We start from the raw sequence: 14,138 nt of genomic DNA, 5'->3' as shown, positions 1-14,138 counted from the left end.
TCACACTTGACCTTAAAATAAGGGTCTGGCTCCAAAAAGGCTGTTTCTTTGATTTAGCAGTGCACAAGTGTATCATCAAGGGCTCATGTCTAAAGGACACTCCCCCTGTATTGTGTGGCTGACGCCCCAGTGATCTTGATATATCACTCTGACTGGCAGCTGAGTTAAGATTAGAATCTCATTGGTAACAACAGCTTCCTGTGAGAGACCGGCGTTAGACCAAAAGGTTGAAAACCTCTATATCTTTCATGAAAATTAGGATTATACAAAGCAAGTGAATGGTAACCAAAACTTTGAAGGTCCAAAAAGCACATTAAGGCAGCATAAATGTAATCCATATGACTCCAGTGGTTAAATCCATATATTCAGAAACGATATAACAGGTGTGGGTGAGGAACAGATCGATATTTAAGTCCTTTTTTTACTATAAATTCTACTTCCCGCCAAGTAGGTGGCGATATGCACAAAGAATGCGAATTTCCAAAAACAAAAGAAGAAGAATGTAAAAGTGGATTTCAAGTAAAAAATTACTTATATACTGATCTGTTTCTCACCCAAACTTATATCACTTCTAAAGACATGGATTTAACCACTGGAGTCTTATGGATTACTATAATGCTGCCTTTATATGCTTTTTGGACCATCAAAGTTCTGGCTACAATTCACTTGAATTGTGTGGACCTACAGAGCTGAGATTTTTGTCTAAAAATCTTTTTTTGTGTTCTGCAGAACAGAGAAAGTCATACATATCTGGGATGGCGTGAGGGTGAGTAAGTGATGAGAGAATTTGCTTTTTTGGGTGAAATATACCTTTAAAGTTAATGCTCTATCGAGTTTTAAATCACCAAAACCTATCAACCTACCCTAAACCTTAAACCTAAATTTAACTGTTAGTGTCATGTAAGCAATAAGAGATGAAAAATGCAACTGTTGAACCAACCACGTCATTCTGTGGTGCTTCTATGACATTTTTGCCATAACCACGTCAACCTGCGATGCGTTTCCCAAAAGCATTGTTAACCAACTACGGTCGCAATTTCCATCATTAGCAACATAGTTCAATGATTTGATGTTTCCCGAAACCATTGTTCCAACGAAAATTCGCAAACAGCATCACAAAATTTGTGTGGTTGGAACTACAGCTCTTTACCTCTGGTTAGAAGCATAGTTTCTTGTTAGTTTGCTATGTAGACATCATTTCACTTTGCTGAGGCTTCTATATCTTTTATTCCATATATATTTTTCATTCTGTCAAGACTTTGACCACATTTACATGCATTTAAGATAACGACTTATTCCGGGTTTTTGCAGAAAGTGGCGTTTTGAAATGTGACATAAGGGATTAATGGCTGGTAATAGAAAGCACTTTATCACAAGGTTTCTGTCAGAGGATATGGCTTTTATGTGTTTATGTTAAGACATAAGAGGCATTTATATGTTTCTGAAGAGTGCGCATGTGCGTATGTGATATATTGCGTAGGGGGAACCCCGAAGTTTGATGTAGAGGGAAACCCATCTATTGAAGCATACAGTATGTATCTACACAGTACATGCAGCTTCCCTGTCTTCAGCAACTTTCTTGCATTAAATGGCTTTCTGGTGTACGTGTAAATTAGTTAATATTCGCAGAAGTTTTAACTCCACCACCTGCGTAACGTCATTAACGGCAGCTCTATGTTGTTGATCCAATGTTGTGTGTTGTTGTGGTTCGAATGATGGATGTGCGACATAGTTACTACAGTTTCAGAAAACAGCCGTGTTCTTCAATGATGCATCAGACTATGGTGGTTAAGCAGTGAGTTACGTAGTGGTACGGGAAGCGCACCCCAGGTCCTTTGTATTCAAAGTGCAACGCTCTATCATTTGAGTTACCGCACACTTTGAACGTGCTCGAATAAGTTTGTAAATGTACTTGGTTATGTAATGCAAATGTTAAAATGTATTGCCTTTCAAGTCACGTGCTATAGTTAAAGTGTGTTGATGTCATAAGATATTGTAGCATTGTGTGAGGAATAGAGTGAAAAGTAATTATGAACTGAAAATCTGACGTGTAACTCATGATTTGTGTGAAAGTGAATTAAAGTCATTTTTGTTGTTGCTCCTGCTGCGATATGCACAACAAGCAACATAAAAAACATTTTAAAAGTTAAAAGTATAGTAACGTGATTGTATGAGACAAGGTTGCTTATTTATGCAATCTTAAAAAGGCCACATCTTTGCATTTTATTTACTACCTTAAATGTAAGTCAATGAGCCAGTTTACTGCACACCTATATGTTGATTACTCTCTAAAATCAGCTTATTTAAACAAATCTGACAAGGCAAGATTTCCAAGTTTACATGACATTTTAAATAATCACGTTATTCTCTACTTTTGATGTCAAACCTTGAAGAGACATGCACTAGGGATGTGTGAGACTAGTCGACTAGTCGACTAAACGGTTCTGATGTGGCTAATCGACACTGGAATTACTAGTCGGTTAATATTTCCCCCCATTAAACTGATCAACATTTTTACACATTTACGTTTGGCTTTATATTTTTACAGAGGCTGTGCTTAAATTACTATCATTGTTACATATTTTAAATAGAATTAAAATACAAAATGTATTTAAAAAAGAGGATATCTGGAGCAGATACAAAGTTTAATTTCATCTCAGGCTGCGGGTGCTTCTTCCCTCTCTCACTTGCGGCACGCAGGAAAATGTCCTCTCGCTAGACAAGCAAACTCAGCAAAGTAGTTCTCTGAATCACTTCGGTGGTGGTGCAGGAATCAGATTTCCAAACATTTTAAAATCCCTATGGATGTTTTCACATTTGCCTCTTCTATACATCTGTGTGTGCTTGTACGTTATTGTACAGGCTTTTTGAAGTGCAGGATAGACTCCTCATGTGAGTCAAGTCCCGTCGTTCACAGGACCATGTCCACATGTTAATTTTACTCATCAAAAAATGTATGCTTTCGAGTAAGTAGCCTAGAAAATAACTGTTTTAGGCTATATATGCCATTTTTTAAATCTGCTGATTAAGAAGGCTATTTTCAACAAGGTGCCAACTGCTAAACGGGTTAAACTATCTTTTATTCTGTGTGCACGTCATGTTTAGAATACATTAGGTTTATTTTAGGCTACATCACAGGCCTATTTTTTCTATCCTATCGCTACTTTTTTTTTTTTTTTTTTTTTACATCGTAACTGTTATCGATTAACGTTCTTTACAGAACAGTTGTCATATTATATCAAATCAAAATCAAATCAAATCCCTTTATTGTCACTCAACCATATACACAAGTGCAACAGTGGGTGAAAGTCTTGGGTGCAGTTCCGAGCAACATAGCAATCATGACAGTGATGAGACATATACAAATTTACAATAAACATCAGATTTACACAACACAATTTACATATCTAATATACACATAATTACAATACAATATACAAATAATTATATACAATGTACATTATACAATACACACAATATAGAATACACATACACACAATATAGAATACACAGTATACAATAAAAATAGTACATATAAAATATACAGTAGGTTGTATTGTGCTGTATTGACATTCAGGCTGTCGGCTGATATTCAGTTGCCAGTGTGTTGTTAAGAGAGAATATAATTTATGACAGTCCAGTGTAAGATTAATAAAGTGCAGTGCTGATGTGTATTGATCGTGAGAGATCAAGAGTTCAAAAGTCTGATTGCTTGGGGGAAGAAGCCGTCAGGAAGTCGGCTGGTGTATCATGAAGTAGAGCAGCCCATGGCTCGGGTGGCTGAAGTCTCTGATGATCCTCCGAGCTTTTTTCACACACCGCCTGGTATATATGTCCTGGAGGGAGGGAAGCTCACCTCCAATGATGTGTCTGGCAGTTCGCACCACCCTTTGTAGGGCTTTGCAGTTGTGGGCGGTGCTATTGCCGTACCAGACAGTGATGCAGCCAGTCAGGATGCTCTCTACAGTGCTGGTGTAGAACCGTGTGAGGATGCGGTGGTTCATTCCAAACTTCCTCAGCCGTCTCAGTAAGAAGAGGCGCTGATGAGCCTTCTTCACAACGACTTCAGTGTGGATGGACCATGTGAGTTCCTCAGTGATGTGGACACCCAGGAACTTGAAGCTGCTGACTCTCTCCACTGGTGCTCCATTGATGGTGATGGGACTGTGTTCTCTGTCTTTTCTCCTGAAGTCCACCACAAGCTCCTTGGTCTTACTGTCATCGAGGGAGAGGTTGTTCTCCTGACACCAGCGTGTCAGAGTGTGCACCTCCTCTCTGTAGGCTGTTTCATCATTGTCAGTGATCAGACCTACCACCGTCGTATCATCAGCAAACTTGATGGCATTGGAGCTATGTGTTGCCACACAGTCATGTGTGTACAGGGAATACAAGAGTGGGCTGAGAACACAGCCCTGCGGGGCTCCAGTGTTGAGGGTCAGTGATGAGGAGATGTTGCTGCCCATTCTAACCACCTGGCATCTGCTTGACTGGAAGTCCAGGATCCAGCTGCACAGCGAGCTGTTTAAGCCCAGAGCCCAGAGTTTCACATCAAGCTTGGAGGGCACTATGGTGTTGAATGCTGAGCTGTAGTCTACAAACAGCATTATCACATATGTGTTCCTTTTTTCCAGGTGGGAGAGAGCAGTGTGTATTGTAGATGCAATGGCATCATCAGTGGAGCGGTTGTTGCGGTAAGCAAACTGCAATGGGTCCAGTGATAGAGGCAGCACACAGCAGATGTAATCTCTGATTAGTCTCTCAAAGCATTTGCTGATGATGGGGGTCAGAGCAACAGGACGCCAGTCATTTAAGCAAGTGATTTTGGATTGCTTTGGTACAGGCACAATGGTGGATGTTTTAAAGCATGTGGGGACCACAGACAAGGTTGAAAATGTCCATAAAAACACCAGCCAGTTGGTTCGCGCACACTCTGATGACACGGCCCGGAATGCCATCTGGACCCGCGGCTTTACGGATATTCACCCGTCGCAAGGATCGGGTTACATCCGCTACAGAGACGGAGAGTGAACTAACCTCTGTAGCTTCGGCCGTGAGAGCTTTCTCCATGAGGGCAGTGTTTTTTCCCTTGAAATGAGCATAAAAAGTATTAAGCTCACCCAGGAGAGAGGCAGCGGTGTTCACGGCTGAGTTTTTATTCCCTTTGAAGTCCGTGATGATATTAATTCCCTGTCACATGCTTCTAGAGTCGGTGGTGTTGAACTGTCCTTCAACCTTGTCCCTGTACTGGCGTTTGGCTGCTCTGATAGCATTCCCAGAATTAAAAGCGGAGGTCCGCGCATTAAGTGCCACTCAAACATCGCTATTAATCCACGGTTTTTGGTTCGGGTAGATCCCTATAGTTTTGGTCAGTACTACGTCGTCTACGCACTTCCTGATGAAACACATTATGCTATCAGCGTAGACCTCGATGTCGTCATCAGAGGCGGACCGGAACATCTCCCAGTCCGCGTGATCAAAACAGTCTTGTAGCATAGAATCTAATTGGTCCGACCAGTACTGGATCGTTCTGAGGGAGGGTACTTCCTGTTTCAGTTTTTGCCTGTAAGCGGGCAGAAGCAGAACGGAAGAGTGGTTGGATTTGCGGTATCCGATATCAAGAGCTAATGCACGACTGCACATCGTGAAATACGCGCAACTTTTCAGTGCATTTTTTTCTCTCTTGTAGATTTGGCTTAGTCTACCTGTTAATTGTTTTCAACAATGTCCTGTCTGTTTTAATAGCCTATGTTAAGTAACTTTTACGTGGTGAATTCCGTTTAGAACAGGTTGGGTTGCTCCATTGGCCCTGCACTATTCATTCAATTGATTTAAATAAATATGCCTGTTAAATATTCGCTAATATTGATTCAGTGAATGAATGTCATGTTCTATATTTAATGTACAATGATCATAATGCAGGCGAGCACGTCGCAGATAAATTCCCCTTTTCAGTGGAATTTAGCTTCGGATTTGGAATAGATTAAGTATTTTAAATGGGTCACTTAAACAAATTTTTTTTTTACTGTTTTCTAAAGGTTGATTTCTTTTAGACTAGTCGACTTCAAAATTTCCATTTAAACGTCAGTTTACATGTATGAACTCAACATGTATGAACATTGGATGAGCCGGTAAGAACACCGGGTAACGTGTTTACATGGCAAGCAAAATCAGCATAATGGGCAAAAATCTACCCGTGTCGATCTGGTTATTCATAAGCCATTTATGGCATTTACACCAATAAAAGAATACCGTTTATTGCGTTTACATGACCGCACGCGTTGTCGGCTTATTAAGCATGATCGGTATAAGAATGCGCATGTAAACGCTTGTATTATTTCTTGCACCAAAAACAGTACAATATTAGTACAGGTAACCAGCCTTGCTGATATTCAGGACAATAGAACCCTTGATCATGTGATGTTGCTTTTATAAAACAGTCCTAAACAATAAGTTAATATTGGATAAGTTACATTTTTAGACACAATATATTTTTTGTGTGATGTAAAATCCTTGTTTTGTCAATTATGCTAGTAGTGTTTTTGTATTGTAACTGTAATATTTTATATTAGTGTAAAGAAAAAATTAAGTGTCAAAGTGATGTTATATTAAATATCAGTACTCTTGGAACATTGCATGTCCAGTCAGATTAGAGGACTGGAACTGTTGTATAACAGTAAATTAATCACACCTCATCTTATAGCAGACTGCACCCATTTTCGTCTTTGCTGACCTACAGCACGTTGTTTTGCGCACGCACCTCTATTGTATTACTTCTTTGTGCAGTTTGCAGTTGAAACAGAGTGCCGAGTCTGTGTTGTGGAATGGAGAGAGAGAAAGATGCAGAAGTCATTGTTAAATATCTGAGACACCACACTGATGAAGGAGGACCGCATCCATGGGAGCTCACAACTCCACAGCGTTCAAGGTGACCGTCTGTGCTCGAGCTGGTCAGTAGAGAATGGGTCGGCTGATCTCTGCCATATCTGGCACATCATTACACAGCCACTGTGGCAGAGTGCCAGAACTAACCCATTTCTCTCTCTCTCTCTCTCCTGCTCTACTGCCATCTCTGAGGCATTGTGCCAGTTTTGGTGTGAGTGGCCTTAAAGAGAAAGAGCTTAAGCATAAGGGATGACCTCTATGTGCCTCTCTGTTTCTTTCTATGTTTCTTTGTGCATATTGTGAATGCAAAAATATAATCTCTTAAATAAAAAGCACATCTTACCTTTTAACTTACAAATACAAATACATCTGCACAAACAAACACAAAAGCATCATGCCCACACAAACCAAATCCAGAAACCCTAATATCTTCCAAATAGTTATTGTAGGGGGAAACTTTTCACCTCTCCATATGTCTAAATTTGGTCAGTCTGATCTGTCAGATAGCTTGCTTTAAAGGTATAATTCACAATAGCATAATTTACCCACTCTCGTGTCACTAATATGGCTTTTTTTCACTGTGGAACAAAAAAAGTTATATGTTGCAAAATTTCCTGCTTCGTTGAATGCAACAAAAGTCTATGATGATCACAGGCTTCCAAGCTGAGTTGTAATTTTGCTTGGTTTATTGACATTTTAAAAGCTGGGGTTTGAACCCAAGTCCCCTCACATGCTAAATAACAAATATACCACTAGACTATCAAGTCATGACCAGCTTAATTATAATTATTGAATTATTATTTGTTTATTATATTTCCTTGTACATTTTTAGCATAGGTAGTTATGTGGTGTGTTTTTTCTTTTTTTTTCTTTTGTCATGTCTCATCTTGACTATATAGGGCACCAAGTGCATGGTGACAAAAAAAGGAAATAATTGCAGTGCCATCTGCATACAAAAGCAGAAGATTGGACTTTGACCTTTGTGTGTGACTTTTGCATGAATCAGACAGAATAGTAGCAAACAAAGACACAAGAGAAGAACAGCAAATTAACACAAGCACACACTCACACATATCAAAGGCAGAGAAAAAAAGAGAGGACAACATGAGTGATACACATTCCCCAGGTGTTCTTGTGACTCATTTGTGTGGAAATTTCCCAGCCAACCAGACTGTAGGTAGAGAAGTAGTCTTATGATGGCCACCTACACAAATGACCAGTGAAATGTAGAAAGCATGCCGAGTGGTGGAATTTCTGTCTAGATGATGAGAGATAATAAATAGCAAAATTCCTAAAAATATGGAACGTTTTTTAGCCTGGGAGGGCTTCAAAGCAGACTTGCCATTTTCTGCCATATGGTGCCACTAATTGCTGTTTTTTTTTACAACCTGTCACTGTTTGGATGTGAGGTACCCAAAAAGAGGACAAAGGAGGAAACAGGGCATTTTGTTGTGCCTGTTACTGTTACATATGAGTGTATTTGAATTTAAATAGATATAAATGTCTACTGTCTGATGTTTTATGATACATGTGAGATGATTGATAATATTAATTTCGTAACACTTTACAATACGTTTTTTATATTTTAATATTAGTAAATGCAATACAGTAGGTATCATGAATTGACAATAAACAATATTTTCTTACAGCATTTAATCTTGGTTAACGTTAGGGAAATTAGGGCTGTCAATCCATTACATTTTTTTTATCAAATTAATTACATGATATTTATTAATCAAATTAATCACATATCTAAATATTTAAATAATTACAAATATAATATATATTATAAAAATAATCATTTAGATTAATTCAGTTAAAATGCATTACATCAGTGGTTCTCAACCAGGGGGCCGGGACGCACTAGGTGGCCTCAGCACACTTATAAGGGGGCCTCAAGATGACTTAAAATGTATTTAAAATAAGAAATATTAAAATATTTAAAATAATCTAACTTAATTAAAATGCTAAAAAAATACTGATAGATGTATAGATGTATGCCTACAAATTATAAACAGACACTTTCTGAAACTTTTAGAATCAAAAATTCTAAATCCATGATTAATTATTTTCATCAGACACGTCTAGTTTCGGTCAAGGGGGCCTTCAAATACTGTCTTGGACAGTGGGGGGCCTTGGGTGTCAAAAAGGTTGAGAACCACTGCATTACATTATTGTGGCAGATGAGTAAATCATTGATAAGACAATACAAAAAGTGGCTTTAGAAGGCAATATACACTAACTTAGCACTTTATAAGGAACACTATGGTCCTAATAAAGTGCCTGACATGGTCTTCTGCTGTTGTAGCCCATCCGCTTCAAGGTTCGACGTGTTGTGCATTCCAGGGGCGCAAAAATGGGGTATGCAACATATGCAACGCATAAAATCATACTTTTTAAATCTCGTATAATACATTACAAATAACCAAAAGCACAGTTTTAAACAATAATGAAAGGATGTATTTTATTTAAAAAAACTTTTATTTTATTTAATATAACTTAAAATTGTCTTAGCATTTTTAATGGGTTCAAATATGCATTTTTATTTTTTCATTTTATTTTATTTTACTGCTCACCCTATGTCTACCGACGTTGCTCTTACTATGACAAAAATGGTCAGAGGGGGAATGTGTTCTAGCCTGGGGCGCAGAACAGAAAAAGGAAGATGGAAAATCAAAAACAGTGCATTAAAATGAAGACAACAATGGCGCGTCGCTAGGTCAAAACATTCAGGGCTCAAGCCCTGAATTATTTTGGTCCAGCCCCGAATGTTTTTGTTCGGAATTGCAGGTGTTTAAATAGAACTGAAGCAGGATAAGTAAGTGTTGGTTATTGCAGCGGTTTTCCTGATAATTTAATAATATTCATCTGCCGTTTGGTGCTTTCTACACTATATATGCATCCTCATCTGAAACATGGTTCAAGCCTGGTTTTCGTGTGAGTGTTGCATGAACCATCACAAAACCACTGGTGTGAAGCTGCAGTTATACTTTCGCCTGGCACCGCAGCGTGCCTCAGAAGGCACGCCCACATTCTGTGTACTAACCGTCTGACACACAAAATTGGAAATTCTTTCTCAGTCCAGTCAGCTCAAATCTGATTGGCTGACTTCTACAGGATTTCTGAGAGCCTAGTCGAGTGTACAAGGTTCCGTGTTGATACAATGAGTGCTTTTGAGGACTAAATAATCACAGAATTTACCCAAGTTTGCCAGGTTAGTCACATCAACTCTTGGTTTGAGGCACATAGCAGAAAGTAAAGTTGATATCCATAAGCAGAGCTGCATATTCTGCTTTGTTTACTTGGTTATGTCTGTGAAGTTGCTGTACTTACACTTGCTATACATTTTCTGCTATTTTCCTGTGTGTTTTCTGTGCAATTGCTCGAGGAGACTCACACGCCATTATATAAATTATTAATTTTCCTATGCCGGTCTTTTATTATGGTATGAGCTGCCTGCGATAACCCCGCCTCTAAACATCACGTAATGACAAACCCGACTGTAACTGGTCGATTTACATGTCAGTTAGATGGCTTTTCCTGCCTAAGTGGGCGGTTCTTTGCCAATGTTAGCTGCGATAGACCCCAGAACTTTGCTGTTTAAGTCAAAGATCTGGCGACGTGAGACTACACTTCTCCTAATAAAAACCAGGCTTGATGCGCTCTGCTCTATCCTACTGTATCTCTGGAGTGCGCACATTGTCTGGGCTAAAGGTAAAGATTAAAGAGTAACCTAACCACAGTAATAAAGCGCCATCCATGGTCTTACCTATGCTTCTGGCATGCAAAGCCCTATGCAATGGGCTTTAAAGGAGCAATATGTAACATTAACATCAAGCGTTTAAAATGAGTACTGCAGTCCATATTCAAAATATTGGAGAGAGTTGTCTCCTCCGCCTCCTCCACCCCAGACTCGAAGCTCACGTAGGTTGCCAGGTTGAGGACACACAACAGGAAAGAGTAAACTGACAATGGCAAGCCATGAGGCTTACACTGTAAGTTGATCAGCTAATGTATATGTTTGCAATGTTTTTATTGTTTGCAAATTATAAACCAGCTCATGTGGATTTTTTGTAACTTTGTAAATGTTAGCTAGATGTATTGCTGGCTTCCATGGCTGCAGCGTATTTGCCCGCTAACTTGTTTCAAATCTGTTAACCCAGGGTCGAAATACTATTGGGAAATGGGCAGTGGGCAGGATCACACTGGCCAAAACACAAACAGAAATTCTGGCCCGGAACAGACATTTCAAAGTAGAATACTGTTTTCGGAGAAGCCAGCATTTCAACTTAGCATGTTTCCTAAATCTCTGATAACATATTATGATAATCTTATGCTTTAGTACAGTAAATATATTACATATTGCAACTTTAAAGTCTGGACCTCCAAGATGTATGGGAAAAATATAGACAAAGTTTTCCTCCTGTGTAATGTATGTTCTTTATGAACGATGTTTACTAAATAAACTGGCCTTGTTTGACTTCAAATATTCATAAAGATTACTTAAATCATTAAGAGCCTAATGAAAGTAAAACAATATATGTTATTTAGCAAGAAAAAAAATGTTCACTAGCACAGTCCCAACTCAGTAAAGTGATGTACTCATGGGTACAGTCAGAAAATTTCATAACTAATCTCCTAGAAACAAGGTGTTATTTAAATTTAGTTTGATTTCATAAACAGAAATCTGTGTCAAATTCAAAACTTTACAGATGCTTAGATGATGGAAAATAGTCAGAGTATTAAATTACTTCAGATACCTTAGAGTATCATTTAAGTAACATAGTTTAATTCAAAATACCATGTTATTACCATCACCATGATACTGTCACAGCAAGCTACTTTTTTTAAAAGGCTATTGTGAGAAACTTCAGTTAGTGAGGTCATGTAAATAATTTAAGTATAGAGATGCACTGTATCCCATATTTACATTCAATCTACACAAGAAAATGTAGAAATGCTGCTCCTAAACTCATTAAAATCACATGTTTTGGAACACTGTTTTAATGCATAGGTGAATCAAGTAAGGCTACAAACGCCCCTCCTATGTGTAAAACAAAATATAATGTAAATAGTTTTTATATCTATGCATTCATAGCTTGGTTGGATAGTAGCCCCTGATGTTTTGGCCTCAGCCCCTGATGCTTTCAAATCCTAGAGATGCCTCTGACAATGCCCAAATGGATAAAGAGAGATTGGTAGGCTTAACTTATCACTTTATCACTGAAAATCTTGAAAGGCTTGAAGTTAACCAATATTTAACGTTGCCGGGAGAAACTGATGGCCAGCTAATATAAATATTAGTTCATTTCCGAGTATCTTTTCTGTCACGATAATTACCTCGGGAATAATTAAACAACACCTGGATCAATTATTGACTAAATCTAAAGAAGTGGGCAAAGAAATGTGTGATAGAGAGGCTTGATTCAGAATCAATCATGTTGAACAATTAAGCCTATTCTTTCTTTTCTTTCTTTTTCTGTTTGGACGGAAATAACAATGCAGATACATTTTTATTAATAATTAGTTTTTTTAACTAAACAGTTTCATTGCTATGTATATGGCTGTTCATATAAAAATTCTAAATTAAATTCTAAAAATAAAAGTTCAAATGAAATAATTGGCATCACATTGAAGGTGGAGTAAGCGATTCCTGAGAAAGACTGTCACACTATGTAACACAGTTTTTGTTCCTGGGTAGTAAGTGTTATTTCCTAATTGCTTATGCCTCAAAAGTATAGAAAATGGTTATTATTTCCCACAAACTTTGCTTTTGTGACCAGGACAGTGATATTTTGAAATTTACCTATTTCCAATGAGAAAACGGGTGAATTTGTCTTTTCGTTCACATAAAGTCAGAAAAAAACAACATGAATCCAAAATCCTTCTTTATCTGTGGTCCGATGAAGACACCGGCTTTGACCTTTGCCTCAGACAGCTTAGGGAAGAAGTCTTGAAGGTACTTGAAGGCTGCCGACTCCTTATCTAGAGCTCTGACAAATTGTTTCATATGGCCCAATTTGATGTGCAGTGGTGGCATCAGCACCTTCCGGGGGTCCACCAGTGGCTCCCACTTGACGTTGTTCCTCCCCACAGAGAACTCGGTCCACTGTGACCAGTCCCGCCTGTGGTAGTGCGCCTTGGTGTCCCTGCTGTCCCAAAGGCAAAGATAGCCGGGAAACTTGGTAAAACCGCCTTGGAGACCCATCAGGAGTGCCACCATTTTGAAGTCACCTATGACCTCCCAGCTGTACTCATCATACTTCAAGGCGTCCAGCAAGGTCTTGATGCTGTTGTAATCCTCTTTGAGGTGCACCGAGTGAACCAGGGGAAGAGACGGGTACTTGTTACCATTATGGACCAGCACGGCTTTGAATATTACTTTAGTATAAATACATGTTAATTTGGATTCATATGTTGTTTTTTTCTGACTTTATGTGAACGAAAAGACACAAATTCACCCGTTTTCTCATTGGAAATAGGTACATTTCAAAATATCACTGTCCTGGTCACAAAAGCAAAGTTTGTGGGGAATAATAGCCATTTTCTATACTTTTGAGGCATAAGCAATTAGGAAATAACACTTACTACCCAGGAAATAAAATAAATAAAAAAATTGTTACACAGTGAACTCAACAGACAAACAAACCCACCCCCTCCTTCAGAAGCTCCGCCCCCCCAAATTCATGCACGTGCCAGAGCCAGGGCTGTGTACAAACACCAGATTCTTTTTCAGCGCACACACAGAACGGACAGCTAGTGGAACGTGAAGAGATATTCGCGGAATTTGACAAAAAGTGTATTGGATTAAAATGACTCACTCCACCTTTAAGTTGTAACTTTTTTTATGGAATACTTGATTTAATTTTTTTTTTTTTATAAAATTGTGTTCCGAATTGTAATATATGTTACATTTTAAAGCAGTTAAAAGGTTTTGAGTTATTAATGGTTCCAGCCCGGTATTAACCAGCCCATCTGGCACCAACAATTATGCCACAGGCCAAATTATTTAGATCACAATTTTTCCCCATTCTGATGGTTAATGTGAACATTAACTGAAGCTACTGACCCATATCTGCATGCTTTTATGCACTGCACTGCTGCCACACGATTGGCTGATTAGATAATTGCATGGATGATTGTTGGTGCCAGATGGGCTGCTTTGAGTATTTCTGTAACTGCTGATCTCCTGGGATTTTCACACACAACAGTCTCTAGAATTGACTCAGAATGGTGGAAAAAACAAAAACCATCAA

The sequence above is a fragment of the Myxocyprinus asiaticus genome, chromosome 19 (genome assembly GCF_019703515.2).
Source record: "Myxocyprinus asiaticus isolate MX2 ecotype Aquarium Trade chromosome 19, UBuf_Myxa_2, whole genome shotgun sequence".
In the NCBI taxonomy this organism is placed as follows: domain Eukaryota; kingdom Metazoa; phylum Chordata; class Actinopteri; order Cypriniformes; family Catostomidae; genus Myxocyprinus; species Myxocyprinus asiaticus.
The sequence above is the reverse complement of the archived record's forward strand: the minus strand, read 5'-3'. Positions refer to the sequence as shown.